Source organism: Acomys russatus, chromosome 8 (assembly GCF_903995435.1).
Source record: "Acomys russatus chromosome 8, mAcoRus1.1, whole genome shotgun sequence".
NCBI lineage: Eukaryota > Metazoa > Chordata > Mammalia > Rodentia > Muridae > Acomys > Acomys russatus.
The window spans coordinates 42,846,648-42,861,910 of record NC_067144.1 but is presented as its reverse complement, the minus strand read 5'-3'; the positions used below and the strand labels follow the sequence as shown (position 1 = coordinate 42,861,910).

Below are 15,263 nucleotides of genomic sequence, written 5' to 3'. Positions count from 1 at the left end.
GGCCAAGATGGCAGCTATACAACTATGACAGACCACTGAGTTTGCTCAGACTTAGAAAATGTGAAATCAAGAACCGTGCACCAATGACTTAGAAGCCATGCTGAAAGAACAGTCATGTTGAAGACCTGAAGTGATGGAATCCTAGCTTTTCATCTTTTTTTTTTTTTTTTTTTTTTTTTCTGGGCGTTATTTCAGGGAGATGCTCAGATTCTGTTCCAAGAATATAGATCTCCTATCCCCTCTCCCTATAGATCACAGTGAGTGGGATTCTTCTTCAGAAGAGCCCTCTGAATGGCTGGGGCTATGGAGTCCCAGGGTCAGAAGCAGAACTGAAAGGTCTCAGACACGTGTTTCTTCCATGCTTCCAGGCTTGGCTGCAGGGAGGAGAGGCCCATCACATGCCCAGTCTCTCCATCGGAGACCTTGGAAGTTGGGTAGGACAGCAGCTGCACACCTGCCTCTGCCAGGAGGCAAATCACTGTGGGCAGCATAACAGGGTTGGAGGGCTGAGCCTGGAGCATAAGCAAGCCCTGGCCACCGTGTAGTGGCACCTCTGGCCTGAATACAGCTCCGTTGAGTATCTGCAACATTGGCATGGTTCCCTGGACCAAGCCCACAGCTTGGTAGGCAGCACCTGCGAGGGCCACAGTCAGGAGGCATTCCCCACTGCCTTGCTCCCCTCTGGGACCACAGGCCTCTGGGAGGCAGTGCCATTGAGACCGGCTTCTTTCACCAGTAGCTTAATGTTCACCAAGTTCACATTTGTCTGCTTTGATGCTTCTCTCAAAAGGCCAACAATGACTGCAGGTCCCAGCATTCTCCAGAGATTTTCCTTGTGTCACCACCTGAATGGTCCCTGTAGGGTAGCCAGCCCAGGCATGCATGAGTGGGCCAATGCTTCTGTCAGACCAACCCAAAGCTTGGTGTGTAGAGAGAAGGCTCTGGTGAGGGCCTGAACATTTACGACCCTGTTAGAGAATTTTCCCTCAGCATGTCCACAGACTGGACTGTGTTTCCTCCCCACAGCGGCTCTGGACCTTCTTGGTGCTGGTGCCTAGGTGGGGGCAGCTGATGACATCCTCATGGTCCATTAAGGTCCGGTCTCATGGTGGTTCTTCTGTGAACACATCCAATGTGGCAAGCACACTGACCAGACTGCAGGGCTCGGAGCAGGGCACCTTCATCCACAATACCTCTTTGAGCACAGTTCACTACTTGCAAGCCCTTATTGCACTGGGCAAAGGTGCTGTCATTCAGCAAGCCTGTGGTAGAGGGCAGTAGGGGTGTGTGGAGAATGGTGATGAAACCAGAGAGAGGCCAGATCACCAGGGGCAGTTGCTAAACACCAAAGGAAGCTGCGAATTTTGGAGAAATGATGGGTTCATAGCCTATAGTCTTCATTCCAAAGGATTGCATTCAGATGGCCACCTCTCTTCCAGTTCTGCCCAAGCCAAGAACTTCTTCCGGTCCCACTTTTCATCTTTCATAGAAGCTGTCGCCTGCGGAATCTGCCTGGCCAGGCACGTGATCATCCTGCAGGTGAGTTCCGAAGCACTGAGGCTATTTACACTGGAGGTTTTCATGACTAGGATGTCCTTCATCATGGCAGCCTCCAGATCCACACTGTCCACACCTGTGCCAGCCATGCCCACTACCTGGAGCTTCTCTGCTACCTTGATGACATCAATAGTGACCTTGGTGACGATAAGGCCTTCAGAATCCTGCAGCTCAGCTCTCAGCTCCTCCTTGCTCAAGTTGTGCTTTCCTCCCACCTGCAGCCCTGCATCTTGGAGGATCTTTTGGCAGCAGGGGACCAGGCTGCCACTGATGAGCACTTTGCAGATTTGCAAAGGCCAGTGGAGGAGCAGGCCTCAGAATCAGTAGCTCTGGGTAGGCAGAAACGCTTGAGTCAGGAAACTGCGCTGGTTCCGGCCCAGCTTTTTCATGTTAAGAGCTTTAAGTTAACAATGTTGAGTTTCTATTCTCTATGCATTAAAACACATGTGTTATATAGTCTCACTATTATAAAATGTGTGCACTTTGCTATGGACGAGTTCTGGACATGATGGAAAAATTTGCAAATTAGTGCAATGTCCTTCTGAACAAATTTATCAACTATTCCTTCCCCCAGAATACCACTGGGAAGCATATATGTCAATTTAGAGATCAAATGTATATCATGCACTGTATCATGCTAATTAGATAGTAAATAGACAACTAGACCAGTTTAATTAAAAATATAATAATCTAAATCCTTACACCTACAGATAAGTGTAGTCTATGCCTCTCATCAAGGAAACTTATTTTTACAACAAATAGAGAACATAGAAGAGAAACACAGCCAATCAAAATGCAGAGTTGTAAAAAGCAGTCCCCCCAAAAATACATCTATAGAGCACTCCCATACCTAAAGGCTCATGGAACATTGTGGAAGAGAGAGCCAGATTGTAAAAACTGGAGAATCCAGAAGGATACTGTACAACTGTGTCCTAGAAATGCCAAAACATAACTAACCCCCTAAATCTCACCACTGTAAGTTGCCAACCACAATCTGAACCAGGAGGACACAGGGAAAGCCAATGAGGCCTCAGCCCACCAGAGAGAACCACAGGGAAATAAGACACGTGGAGACTGAAACAAATAGTCGTCCTCAGGGAAGAGCACACAAGCTGGTTATTCAATACCTTGAAGCATCCATTTAAGTACCATTATACTAATTAAGTAGGTTATAGTTTGAATTATATATGTATATACATTAACAAATATGCATATCCTAATTTTTAATGAAAAAGCTCATGAGTTAAAAGAAAGCAAGGAGAGTTGTTTGAGGGGAGGAAAGGTAAGTGAGAAATATGTTTATATTATTTTACTCTCAAAAATAAAAGTTACAAAAACTAATTATTTTATAGAATTGTCTAATTTTTGCAATTTAATATAGCCAGAGTTAGAAATTTTCTACAGCTTTAGGTATGGACATGCACACATATGTTTGAGTGTGTGTGTGTGTGTGTGTGTGTGTGTGTGTGTGTGTGTGTGTGTGTGTATGTGTGTGTGTGTTTCTGTGTATATGAAAGTGCATATGAATATTGCTGTGTATTTGAGTGTGGAGACCAGAGGACAATCTTGTCTGTGGTTACTCAAAAGATATCTACCATCTTAAAAACTTTTAACACAAGAGTATCTTTTACATGTATATGTGTGTGTGTTAGTACATATTACTGTGCACACAAGTGTAGGAGTAAATATGGAGCAAAGAAAATAGCATCATAGCACTTGGAGTTGGAATTATAGGCTGTTTGAGCTGTAAAGTGAGGATTCTTAGAATTGAATTCACATTCTATACAGTAGCACTGAGTGCAGCATGAATGTATTCTAGGCCTTGCCAGCAAGTTCCTTGTGGCTATCTCCTTAACAGTTGGGTTGCAAACATGTCTCAAGATATCATGCCTGAGATTTATGATGTGTGTGTGTGTGTGTGTGTGTGTGTGTGTGTGCGCGTTCGTGTGCGCGCGTGTGTGTGTTTTCAGTGTAGGTTCTGTGGACTGAACAAAAGTATAACCACTTAGCTTACTGTGTTATGTGCCTCTATTGTTCTTTATAACTTTAAAAGCTGTGCAAAACTTCTGAATGGTTCTTATATAAGATTAAGTTAAATTTACATTTTGTCCTAGGAATCTGTAATCACTGTGATCAGACAGCTTTGAGCAAGTCTAAATATTTTGAATTAACTCATACTCAAATTTTATTTCCTCCACTAGTTTTGTACAAGTTCCCTAAGCTGTGATATTCAGCTTGTCATCTGAACATAAAGCTAAGTTTTTAAAGTTTCTTACTATCATAAGTGGATGCCAATGAAACTATTTTGAATAAATTATCACAATATTCAGTGCTTATTATACATTAAGATACTAACTTGTCTCAGAGTTTCTTTAGATGAGATTATGCAAAACATGGAATAATAAGGCTTAAAAGTGTGTATTTGTGAGTGCAAGTGGAGAAAAAAAGGTGTTTACAGATTTGTCAATAATTCAGAATGAATATTCACTTACTAATTTGTACTGTAAAGACATATCAGTATTTAAAAATTAAAAAGTGAAGGAAAGTACTGAAAAATGTGTCTATGGCCACTCAGTGTATATTTAAAGAACTAAATTATGAAAATACATGTAATGAACGAAGTGTGTAAAGTAGTATAATATTGCCAAAATATTGAAAATATTCTTGCCAAAATGAATCCAAAATCAGAATGTTCCATGGATACATATTTTAAAGGTTTGTGTTTACTTGGTGGAGAAAAACTTCAGTAGAAAGTTTTATTAGAAGCTAACCATGATGGGTTTACTTAAGTTTGTTTTCAGAACCAACATACTTAGCTATATGCAAAATCACAACCTTGTAACTAAATTCAGTCAATTAAAAAATCTCTGAAATACCCATTAACCAGTGTAAGTGCTTCATAATAGTGGTTCCAACAAGTAACATTCTGCCATTTTACAGGAATTCTGCTCATCTTCTTTGGCTTATGAGAATTAAGGCCCTGTATTAGTAGGTAAGATTGAACCTTGTAATTTATTTCTGTTTTTATAAATTTAACATAAATATCCCTAAAATAGGTCAATATCATGATTTTCTGTGTTTCTTTAATAATATGTATGTTGATTTTTATCCCACTTGTTTATGTCAATCAGGTTTACCAATCTCACCTTATGTGATTTATATGCAATGCTTTTCAATCACACATCATCTTTTCAAAACTTCGTTTCTCTTTTTAACATTTATTCCAGAACATAGGGAGAAAGTAGGGTTGCTATATTATATAGGAAGCCACCGGTAAAACCCAAGTACAGATAAGCAATGTATGTTCAAATGTAAGTGCTATATGTCAGACAACTATGTTTTGAATATCCCTAAACCAAAACAAGTTCTTGGGTCTATTGGTATTAAAAAATGGTGGGACACATTCTTTGCTTACTTAGTTTCAAATATAACAACGTTTGTGGAGAGATTAATGAAACTAAGATGGTAATTATGTAAATAAACTATGAATTAAAATAATACTGTAATTACTCCAATTTTTAGTAATACTGAAAATATGTCATTTCCAGGAAGGTGGATCTAGTTAAAGATTATTATATTGAATGAATTTTAGAAATAGACAAATATTATGTTTTCCTTCAATCACCATTCTTATATTTTTGTATAAAAACATAAAAGCATGCATGTTTATTTGTCATGAAATAGCAAAACTGTCTAGGGAACAAATGTTACTAATTGAAAGAACAAGGAAGCAAGTGGAGAGTTGTAAGTGGACATTTGAGTGCTAACATCCTTAAGTAGCATATTACTGCTGCAGTGAAAACAAATGTATGGGCTGATAAGAATGTTACCATTCAAAGAGTGATGTTAGGAGCACTACAGGTACAATCTGGAAGAGCTTGCATGTATTATGACATAACCAGACTTATTTTTTTAATTTAATTTAATTTAATTTTATTAATTTATTCTTATTACATATCAATGGTTATCCCATCCCTTGTATCCTCCCATTCCTCCCTCCCTCCCATTTTCCCCTTACTCCATTCCCACATGACTGTGACTGAGGGGGACTTCCTCCTCCTTTGCATACTCATAGGGTATCAAGTCTCTTCTTGGACTTACTTTTTAATGAATAAAATTTTTATTATTTATTAAGAGTTTCATACAACACATTTAATGTATTTTTTCTCCTTACCCTACTCTCTACCCATCCAAATTCAATTCATGACCAACCAAACTCACTCACTCTCTCTCTCTCTCTCTCTCTCTCTCTCTCTCTCTCTCTCTCTCACACACACACACACACACACACACACACACACACACACACACACACATTTCTTCCTTCTTTTAAAACCCATCAAGTCCGGTTTTGGGATCCTGCCTTGTTGTTTCTTCATATTTCATCCACAAAATTGACCTCAATAATTCATATTTAAGGGTTCTAAAAAGGAATCTTAAAAGAAAGGAGATAGAAAAATACAGGAGATAAAAAAGGAAGGAGAAAATAAAGAATGAAATGAGATTAAAAAATGGAAAAATGGTGGGGAAAAAAGACATAAATGATTGAAATGGTTTGGAAATTCATTCTAAATTAAAAAAGGTTGTAGGAGCAGAAAAAAAAAATCAGATTTCTCCTAACTTTGTAACATAGAAACGTGTCTTTAAAGACCATATTGCATTTAAGAGTTAGAATGGCAAAATTTTACAATGGTGGATGGAGGATTAAGGTTAGAATTTTATAGTTTCTGAGAAAGAAAAAGTCAATATTCTGTAATGATATGACCCCTGGTACACTGAACATAACCAGACTTATAAGGCTGAGGTAAAGAAAGAAATTTGGGGAAAACAACAAAGAGAGTCTGGATACTTTCTGTGGCTGACTTCCATGATCACTATTCCACACACAAACCCCAGGAGCAGAGCAAATCACTGTGGCCCATTTCCATGTTTTTAGATCTAATGCATTTAATTGCAACAGACTAAATTCTGAGAATAGTTCCTAAGAAAGTCTCTGCCTAGTCCAGAAAGTACATCACAAGATACTGCTTTGAAAGCAAGGAGTCAAACATGAGTTATCCAAAGAACTAGGAAAAAACAGCTAGGAAAAAAACTAAGGCATTTTCCCACACATGTACACTAACAAATGGACTGCATCCTCAAAACTCATGATATCACTTCTATTTTGGTATCCCTCAATGTTGAGAGGAAAGTCGTTTGGGGGAGTACTTTGGAAAGGAGAAAACTAAAAGACAGCCATTCCCACATGCTTAATGAAAACATATAAGACATAAATGTTTACAAATCATTCTTTAAAATCTGCACTGTAAAACCTACTCTGCAGCCCCCTACCTTTGGGTTTCCCTCTTCGAAGTCTCTTTGCAGAACTTGTTTTGCTTCTGCTGTGTGTGTAAATAAACATCTTCCCAAACCTCTCTTGAATGAATTTAATCTTTCAAGAATACAAGGAGCAATGGAATTCTGTAACATCTGTAGCAGTACTGTACACAATGACACCATTGTTTAAAATAATAAATAACTGTGTGAATGATAACCCAATAGCAATCTTTTGGAATATGAAGTATTAAAGGTTGCAAAATCAAATTTTGTCTATGAGTGCTTGCTCGAGAGAAAGAGAAAATATCAGAGATGCTGGTGATATGAGAATGGATATTTTAAGAAATGTGGTTTTTGATAAAATTTACTATAAAATATACTTTCTGCCCATACATAGTATTTTAAACTTTTATTAAGTTTATCTAAATTTGTCTAAGATGTTTTTTATTATAAACTTTTATTAGTCTTACATAAATTTATCTAAGTTATTCAATATTCTAAATTTTATTAAGTTTATCTAAATTTGTCTAGGATAGTTATTATTTTAAATTTTTATTAAGTTTACTCTAAGACATTTAATATTCTGAAGTTATACACAATAGATGATAGGTAAAATTTTATTAGAAATCCAAGAAGCATTTCCTGCCGAGCCTCTTGACATTTTAATCCTGTGTACTATTATTACATTTGCCTTGCTGGCAATCCCATCAACTGAGATACTTGCTATAATGTTGGGAAGATGTTCTATATTTCCTCTGATGATTTAATTTATATTTGTTATAATTATTAACATTCTTTTACATATTTACAATATAATCATCAAAACCTGAACATTCACAGTTATATAGCATTCTCATCCTGTCCATACTGTTTTATTATGATGACATTGGGTAAAGACATACATGGATTAGTCCAACTTGCTATACCAGAATTAACATAGGTTTAAGAAGATGTGAGATTCTATAATTAGTAGACTGACTAATTAGTTTTTTTGTTTTTGTTTTTGTTTTTGTTTTTTTTTTTACAATGTGAGATGTTCCTGTTGGGGTTGTTAAGTTCAAACTGGACAGTTAATGCATCTAGAAAAGATGGGTTAATGGGTACATCCCCACATTCTGAAGCCCAAATTGAGAAAGACATGTACTCACTTGTACTTAAGACTACAGCAAGGAGTCCAAATTGTTTCAGGACAACAGCCGCAGCTCCAGCATGGAACATCACTACCCTGTAAGTACTATGGCTTCAGAAAGAACCGACCTCCAGGTGGAAATAATAACACAGTTCTTGTATAGATTGGAACAAGTCATATAAAAGTTGGGTTTATACTTCTTTCCTATTTTTAAGCTTTTTCCTATTTTCCTTAATTTGAAAAATGTATTTGGTTTTTATTAAGATAAGGTCAAAACCCTATCTCTCTTCTCCTGCCGGTACCACCTTACCCCTCCTCCCACTCCCTTCTCCTATTCCTCAGAAAAGTTGAAATCCCCTTTTCATTCACCCCAACTCATAAAGTCACATCAGGACTGTGCATTTTTTCCCCTGTGTCTTGGCAAGGCAGTCTCACCAGGGGGAAGTGATCAAAAGCTAGCAGTGGAGTCCATGTCAGAGACAGCCCTCTGATTCCCTTACTAGAGGATCCACATATAGCCTGATCTGCCCATTGGCTACATCTGTGTAGTGTAGGGGTCCTAGATCCAGTCCATGCATGGTCCTTGGCTGGTGCTTGAGTTTCGGCAATCCCCTCTGCACCCTGGCTCATTGGTTCTGTGGAGAAAGAGCACTCTTCCATTGCTGGTGAGAGTACAAAGTTGTGCAACCACTTTGGACATCAATCTGGCACTTCTTTTTTTTTTACACAATTGGGCATGATTCTACCTCAATACTCAGCTATACCATTCCTGGGTATATACCCAAAGATGCCCCAAATAACAAGGACACTTGTGCAACTATGTTCATAACAGCTTTATTTGTAATAGTCATAATCTGGAAATAAATCTAGATATCCCTCAACTGAAGAATAGATAAAGAAACTATGGTACATTTACACAATGGAATACTACTCAGCTATTAGAAACAGGAATTATGAAATTTTCAGGCCAATGGACAGGGCTATAAAAGATCATTCTGAGTGAGGTAAGCCAGACCCTTTCTGACCCACATGCTATGTACTCATTTATAAGTGAACTTTAGCTATATAATACTTGATAAACATATTTGTCTATTCTTTTGACTTAGCTATAGAGATGTAATAATTTGGTAAACCAATAATTAGACTTCTAGCACTTTCTCCAAATTTTATAATTTTGAATGCTTTATATTTTTGTATTAATTATTAATTTTGAAAAATCCATTTAATATGAAAATATTTATATTATTTATGCTTTGGGAAACATTCCATATTAAAAATGTATATTGCTTTGAGAATTTATCTCTTTAGTAAAATGAGTAATGCAGCTACAGTATTAACATGTGTTCCACCCGAAAACTAATAGTAATTATAGATATATGGATTTTGTACAAAATCTCATGCTTAGTAACAATTGTTAGAATCTATATCTTTGAATTTTGTGCCACTTCTGATGATCAGTGTTCACTTTCAGCCCATTTGCATTATCTAATCATAATGTTACCAGCAAATATTTATGTAAATCCATATGGACCTTCAAAACTTTGACAAAAGGCTATTAGCATTTTCAGTGAATTTAAAACTGACAATTATTTGAAGTTATGCCACTTAGTATGATAAAACTCTCAAGAAGACACATAGAATATCCCTTTGAGTTGGTAAAAGAAGTCAAAGAGATCCCCCTAAAACAATGGAATCAAATGCCATAACCCTATGTTTCATTACTGATCTTGAAAGTAAACCTATTTCTCCTGGATGGCTTCTATTTATTTGTTTGTGTTATCCTGAAATTATTGGAAGGATCTATTCATTTCCCCTTTATAGTTCTCAAATAGCTGTATAAGTATTGTTTTGAGGTCATTTTCCTGTGACTCTGCCATAGTAGGGTATCTGTTGGTTTCTGGGAATTCTGGTGGAGCCATAATGTCTTGACTCTTGTTATTAGACCTCTTACTCTTTCCTTTAGGCATCTGCTTAGAAGGCTTGGGCTTTCCAAGCTGGTGGTCTCGGGGGTGAGTACCTTTGATAGGGGGCTGTTTCCTATAATGGGTTCTCAGATTCTACCTTCCTGTATCTATATTAGTTTGAGCTCTTCCACCTAGATTCCTTGGTTTTATAGGGCTCCTCTGGCTGCTTGTCTCGTCTTAGGGATTCACCAAACAATGAATCTTTGATTTGAATGTAAGATGCTGTGTAACTTCTATTTTGTTAATCTTTTGCTCTGTAGACAGGCCACTCCACTTTGGTACACTTAGGCCAGAAAGCTGAAAATGAGGCTCCAACGTTATTAAGTGTATTGGGTGACTGGTCAGGCAGTAAACTGTCTTAAGTCAATTTGTACATTTTGGAAGCTGCTAACCCACACTGCTGATTCACTCAGGAATTTAAGTTTTATTCCTTCTCAAGTCTCTGAGGGGCACTGAAGGCAAGATAGTATAGTTTTATAACCAAGTTTAGCTGGTTAGGGGACAAGATCATTTTATATCAAGATAAAAAAGTTAAGCTATTAGAGTTGAGATAGGATAGATATTGAATCTCATTTGGAAATTTACACTGAACAAGACAGGAAAAACACTTACTTCAAACGAGACAAATGCAGATGACTAAGTCACTATGAATGTAACATATATAGAACTCATTATTCTCATGATTGTCACATGGTTCTCCCTGCTGTATGTAGTTTGTTTTATACATGTGTAATAAAATAAAAGTATTAAATAAAAAAGAAAGTAAACCTATTTTTAAAAACCTCATATACGTCAACCTAGGACATAGAGGGATTGAGTAGAACTGAGCTGATACCTTCCTGCTTGACTTTTGGCTCTGATAGTAACTGAAATGCAATGTAAACTGCATAGAGAAAAAGCCAAACAATATTCTTATTGTGATCTGTAGATCACAGTAATAACTATCCTGATAAGATGTGCTCAATGGTGTAGTAATGATACCTACAGCTTTGAGTATTGCCAAAGCTTATGTAATTGAACTTATATTCTCCTAAAACAGATATAGTCATGCCTTACATTATAAACCTAGCTAATTATTCATGGCTACAATTGAATGAAAATAAAAGCACAGAATATTCATATTTATGAAATACAATGAAGGAGGTTCTAATGGGAAAGTTCATGGCACTAAGCACCTGCATAAATAAATTGATATTTCATATTAGTAACTTAAGGTACCTTAGAGAGGTCTAGAAGAAAAAGAAGAAATAACGTACAAAAAGAGTCAATGGAAAGAAATAATAAAACTAGGGGCTGAAATAAAAAAATAAACACAAACAAACAAAAGACAATAAAAAAATCCAAGAAAGAAAACTTCTTTGCTTCTTTGAAAATATCGATAACATTAACCAACCTTTACCCAAACTAATGTACAAGTGGGGAAAGAATATTCAAGTTGACAAAATTATAGGAAAAAAATAATCAAAGAGAGATATAACCATAGAGAAAAAAGAAATACGGGACATATTTTAAAAATCTGTACTCAACCAAATTAAAAAAAAATAGTTTTTTAAAAAGGGGTAATTTTCTCAATATATACCACCTACAAATGTTAAATCAAGATCAGAGAACAAATTTAAACAGGCCTATAACCCTCAGTGAAACAGAAGCAGTAATTAAAATCTCCCAACCAAAAAAACCCAGGGCCAGATGGTTTTATTGCAGAATTCAAATAGAGTTACAAAGAATAATTAACACCAGCAGTCCTCAAATTATTCCATAAAATATAGGCAGAAGGAACTTTGTCCAATAAGGCCACAGTTAGTTTGATATCTAAACCACCAAAAGACCTAACTAAGAAAAAGAATTGCAGACCATTTCATCTCTGATCATAGATGCAAAAATTTTTGATACAATACTTGTAAACTGATTCCAATTACATATGATAAAGAGTATCAGTCATGACGTGTCATCCCAGAAGTGCAGAGATGTTTCACTAAATGCTTGGACACACACACGCACACACACACACACACACACGCACGCGCGCATGCAGACACACACAAAACCAACCCCTAGTTTTTAAAAACTTGTATAATAAAATAACTTTTACAAATGCAGGTGCCCTAATATTTGGGACATAGATATTTAGGATGGTGCATTGAAGACAGGATAGTATAGTTTTACAACCAAGCTTCGTTGATTAGGGGACAAGATTGTTTTAGATCAAGATAAAGAAGTTAAACTATTAGAGTTGAGATAGGATAAATATTGAATCTCATTCGGAAATTTAGACCCAACAAGAGAGGAAAAACACTTGCTTCAAACAAGACAAATGCAGATAGCCAAGTCACTATGAATGTAACATGTATAGAACTCATTATTCTCATGATTGTCACATGGTTCTCCATGCTGTATATAGTTTGTCTTATACATGTGTAATAAAATAAAATAAAATAAATTTCAATTAGAAAAAAAAAGAAAAAAAAAAAAATAACTGAAGAGGGTATCATCATACCCAGCTTCAAGTTATACTACAGAGCCATAGTAATTAAAACAGCATGGTATTTGCAGAAAAAACAGGCATGTTGATCAGTGGAATATAACAGTAAATCTGCACATAAATCCATAAACCTATGGACACCAGATTTTGACAAGAAACTATAAATCCTTACTTATTTTCCTATGGGAAATTCTATTCTGAATGCATCAAAGATATCAGCATAAAAGCAGATAAACTGAATCTGGTAATAAGAAAGTGAATAATTAACTTGAACTAGTTAACACAGGGAAATGTTTTCTGAACAGAACACCATAAGCATAGACACTAATAGAAAATTAATAAATAGATCTCATGAAATTGAAAAGATTGTCTATGGTAGACACCATCATTCAAAATTTCATACTATGGAATGAGAAAGATTTTTAAAACCAACTATAAATACAGTAAAATCTAATATCTAAATTATATAAAGAACTAAATAAACATGGATATTAAAATACAAATGACTAAATTTAAAAACGAGGCATATATTAAACAGAGAATTTGCAAAGGAAGACTCAAATGGCTAAGAAACATTTAAAGCTGTGGAAAATTTCCTTAGTCATCAAGAGGGAATTAAAACTAGACAAGATCAATTCTTAAATCATATATTCAATTAAAAGTACATTAAAATTAAAGCATCTCCAAGAAATTTAATGGAAAGTTATTGTGGGAATCAGGCCCGACTAGGCTGCCTGCCTGTCTTGCTGTTGCATTTTCTATTTTTAGCAGCTTCCGTGTCTGTGCTTATGTTGGTTAGCTAGTCATGGTTACCGGTCTGAGAATGCACCCCTCCCTTCCTTGGGACTCTCCCTCATGTGTGCGATCACCTCTTGAGGGATTTCACCTGCGAGTGTCATTCCTACTTTGCTGCCTATAAAAAGGTTCTTTGGATGCTAAATAAAGGCCATCGTTCTCTTAGCACGAAGGACCCGCTGTTTTATTGTGTGTTAAATCTGCAGTCTCCTGCCCTTGATCGGTACCGAGGTGGCACAGGCGCCACAAGTGGAGATCCCACCGAGATTGGGAGGAAGCTGAGGTATCACCCAGGGAAGCTGGCCAGTGCCTCAAGGAGGTAGGAAATGAGCGTATTGGAAATGGGTGCCGCAAGTACTTCCAAGATTCTGGTGGATCAACTAGTGAGATTGTTAGAGGATTAAGGCACTGGGATTAAGCATAAAACTGATAAAGATTTTATAAAAACAATAGAATTGAGTAGTTCTTGGTTTATGGTATCAGGAGAGCTAAATATCCAAGACTGGGATTAGGTGAAGTTTGACCTCCGGAGGATTTCACAAAAGGAAGGATCTAACAGTGTTCCTATCACTACCTTTTCATTATGGTGTCTCGTTAGAGATGCACTTAGAAACAAAGATGAGAAAAGAAGAGAGCAGCTAGGAAGTATGGAACTTGTCCTGAATGAAGTTCAGGGGGAGCAATCTGTAAAATCTTAGGTCCTGTCTGAGATTGCCTCTGATATATCTTCTTCTAATTCTGGGAAGGAAGAGGCAACTTTAACTTTTGAAATATGGGCCTTCAAGAAGTTGAGGGAGTGTAAGATCAAAGAAAAAGAAACTAGAGGAGAGCTGCTCCTGGCACATAACCCAGATTGTCAAAGTCAATTATCTTTGGCAAAGCCTTTTGCTCCCTCTTAGGGAGTAGTCTTTCCAGTAGTTGAAGTGCCTCACCCAACTAACCCAGGGCAAATGCAAAGACAGCATGAGCTCTCCAGTTTAAAGACATAAAACATCTTAAGGAGACAGTTATGGTTTATGGTCCACATGCCACTTTTACTATTGTCATTTTTGAATCCTTCACAGGACAATTTTAACACCTAGTGATTGGCAACAAATGTGTAGAGCAGGCCTCAATGGGGGTGACTATTTGCTCTGGTGCAGTGACTATCAAGAACAGTGTATTCAGACCACCACCCGTAACGCAGCAGCCGAGGTTCCGCAGAGGAACGTGGATATGCTTGCAGGCATGGGTTCGTGTACTGAACTTAATGCCCAGATATAATATGAACCAGCTGTGTATGTGCAGATTGCAATTTGCGCCACCAGAGCTTGGACGTCCTTGCCTAATAAGGGGGCAGGAGGGCAGCTGTCTACAATGAAGTTCCCACCTGGGTTCCTGGGCTTTACCTGCGTCCTGTTGTTCAAGAGTCAGCTCAGCCTACAGGAGACCATTTGGGCTCTGGTGAAGAGCTCCCCTCCCCCTCCAACCTGATGACAGTAGGTCTGAGCAGACCAGTATGGCCGTATTTGACTAATCGCAACCTGGCCAGGGCTGCTATGCCTGAGGATCTGGAAATGAGTAACATTAAGGGCACATTTCATTTAAATATCATCGTAAGTTCGGCTGTCTGTGCTGTGGCACCTTTCCTTTTTGTTGTATGTAATGACTTCCTTGAGAGGGAGACTTTAAATTGTTCCCTACAGTTTTGCCATTTTTTTGAGACAGGGTTTCTCTGTGTAGCCTTGGCTGTCCTGGACTCACTTTGTAGACCAGGCTGGCCTTGAACTCACAGAGATCCACCTGCCCCTGCCTCCCGAGTACTGGGATTAAAGGCGTGTGCCACCACCGCCAGGGCTGCCTCTGACATGAACTCTGGTGCCTCTGGTTTGATAAATTCTTCTATGTGTTAAATGAAAATTACAACAAAAGATTATCTATATTGCCGCAGAATCAGTTGAAGGTGCAACATGGTTGAGGAAAATCTCACAGGATCCAACCATAGATGAAGAACTAGAGGTAACTAACGGATGATGAAAGA

General features: G+C 37.4%; 1 pseudogene; it reads right to left on the bottom strand.

The window, feature by feature from the left end:
- Window positions 1-317: 317 nt before the first annotated feature.
- Window positions 318-8,091, bottom strand: LOC127192994 (D-3-phosphoglycerate dehydrogenase-like; annotated as a pseudogene).
- Between the last annotated feature and the right edge of the window lie 7,172 nt (window positions 8,092-15,263).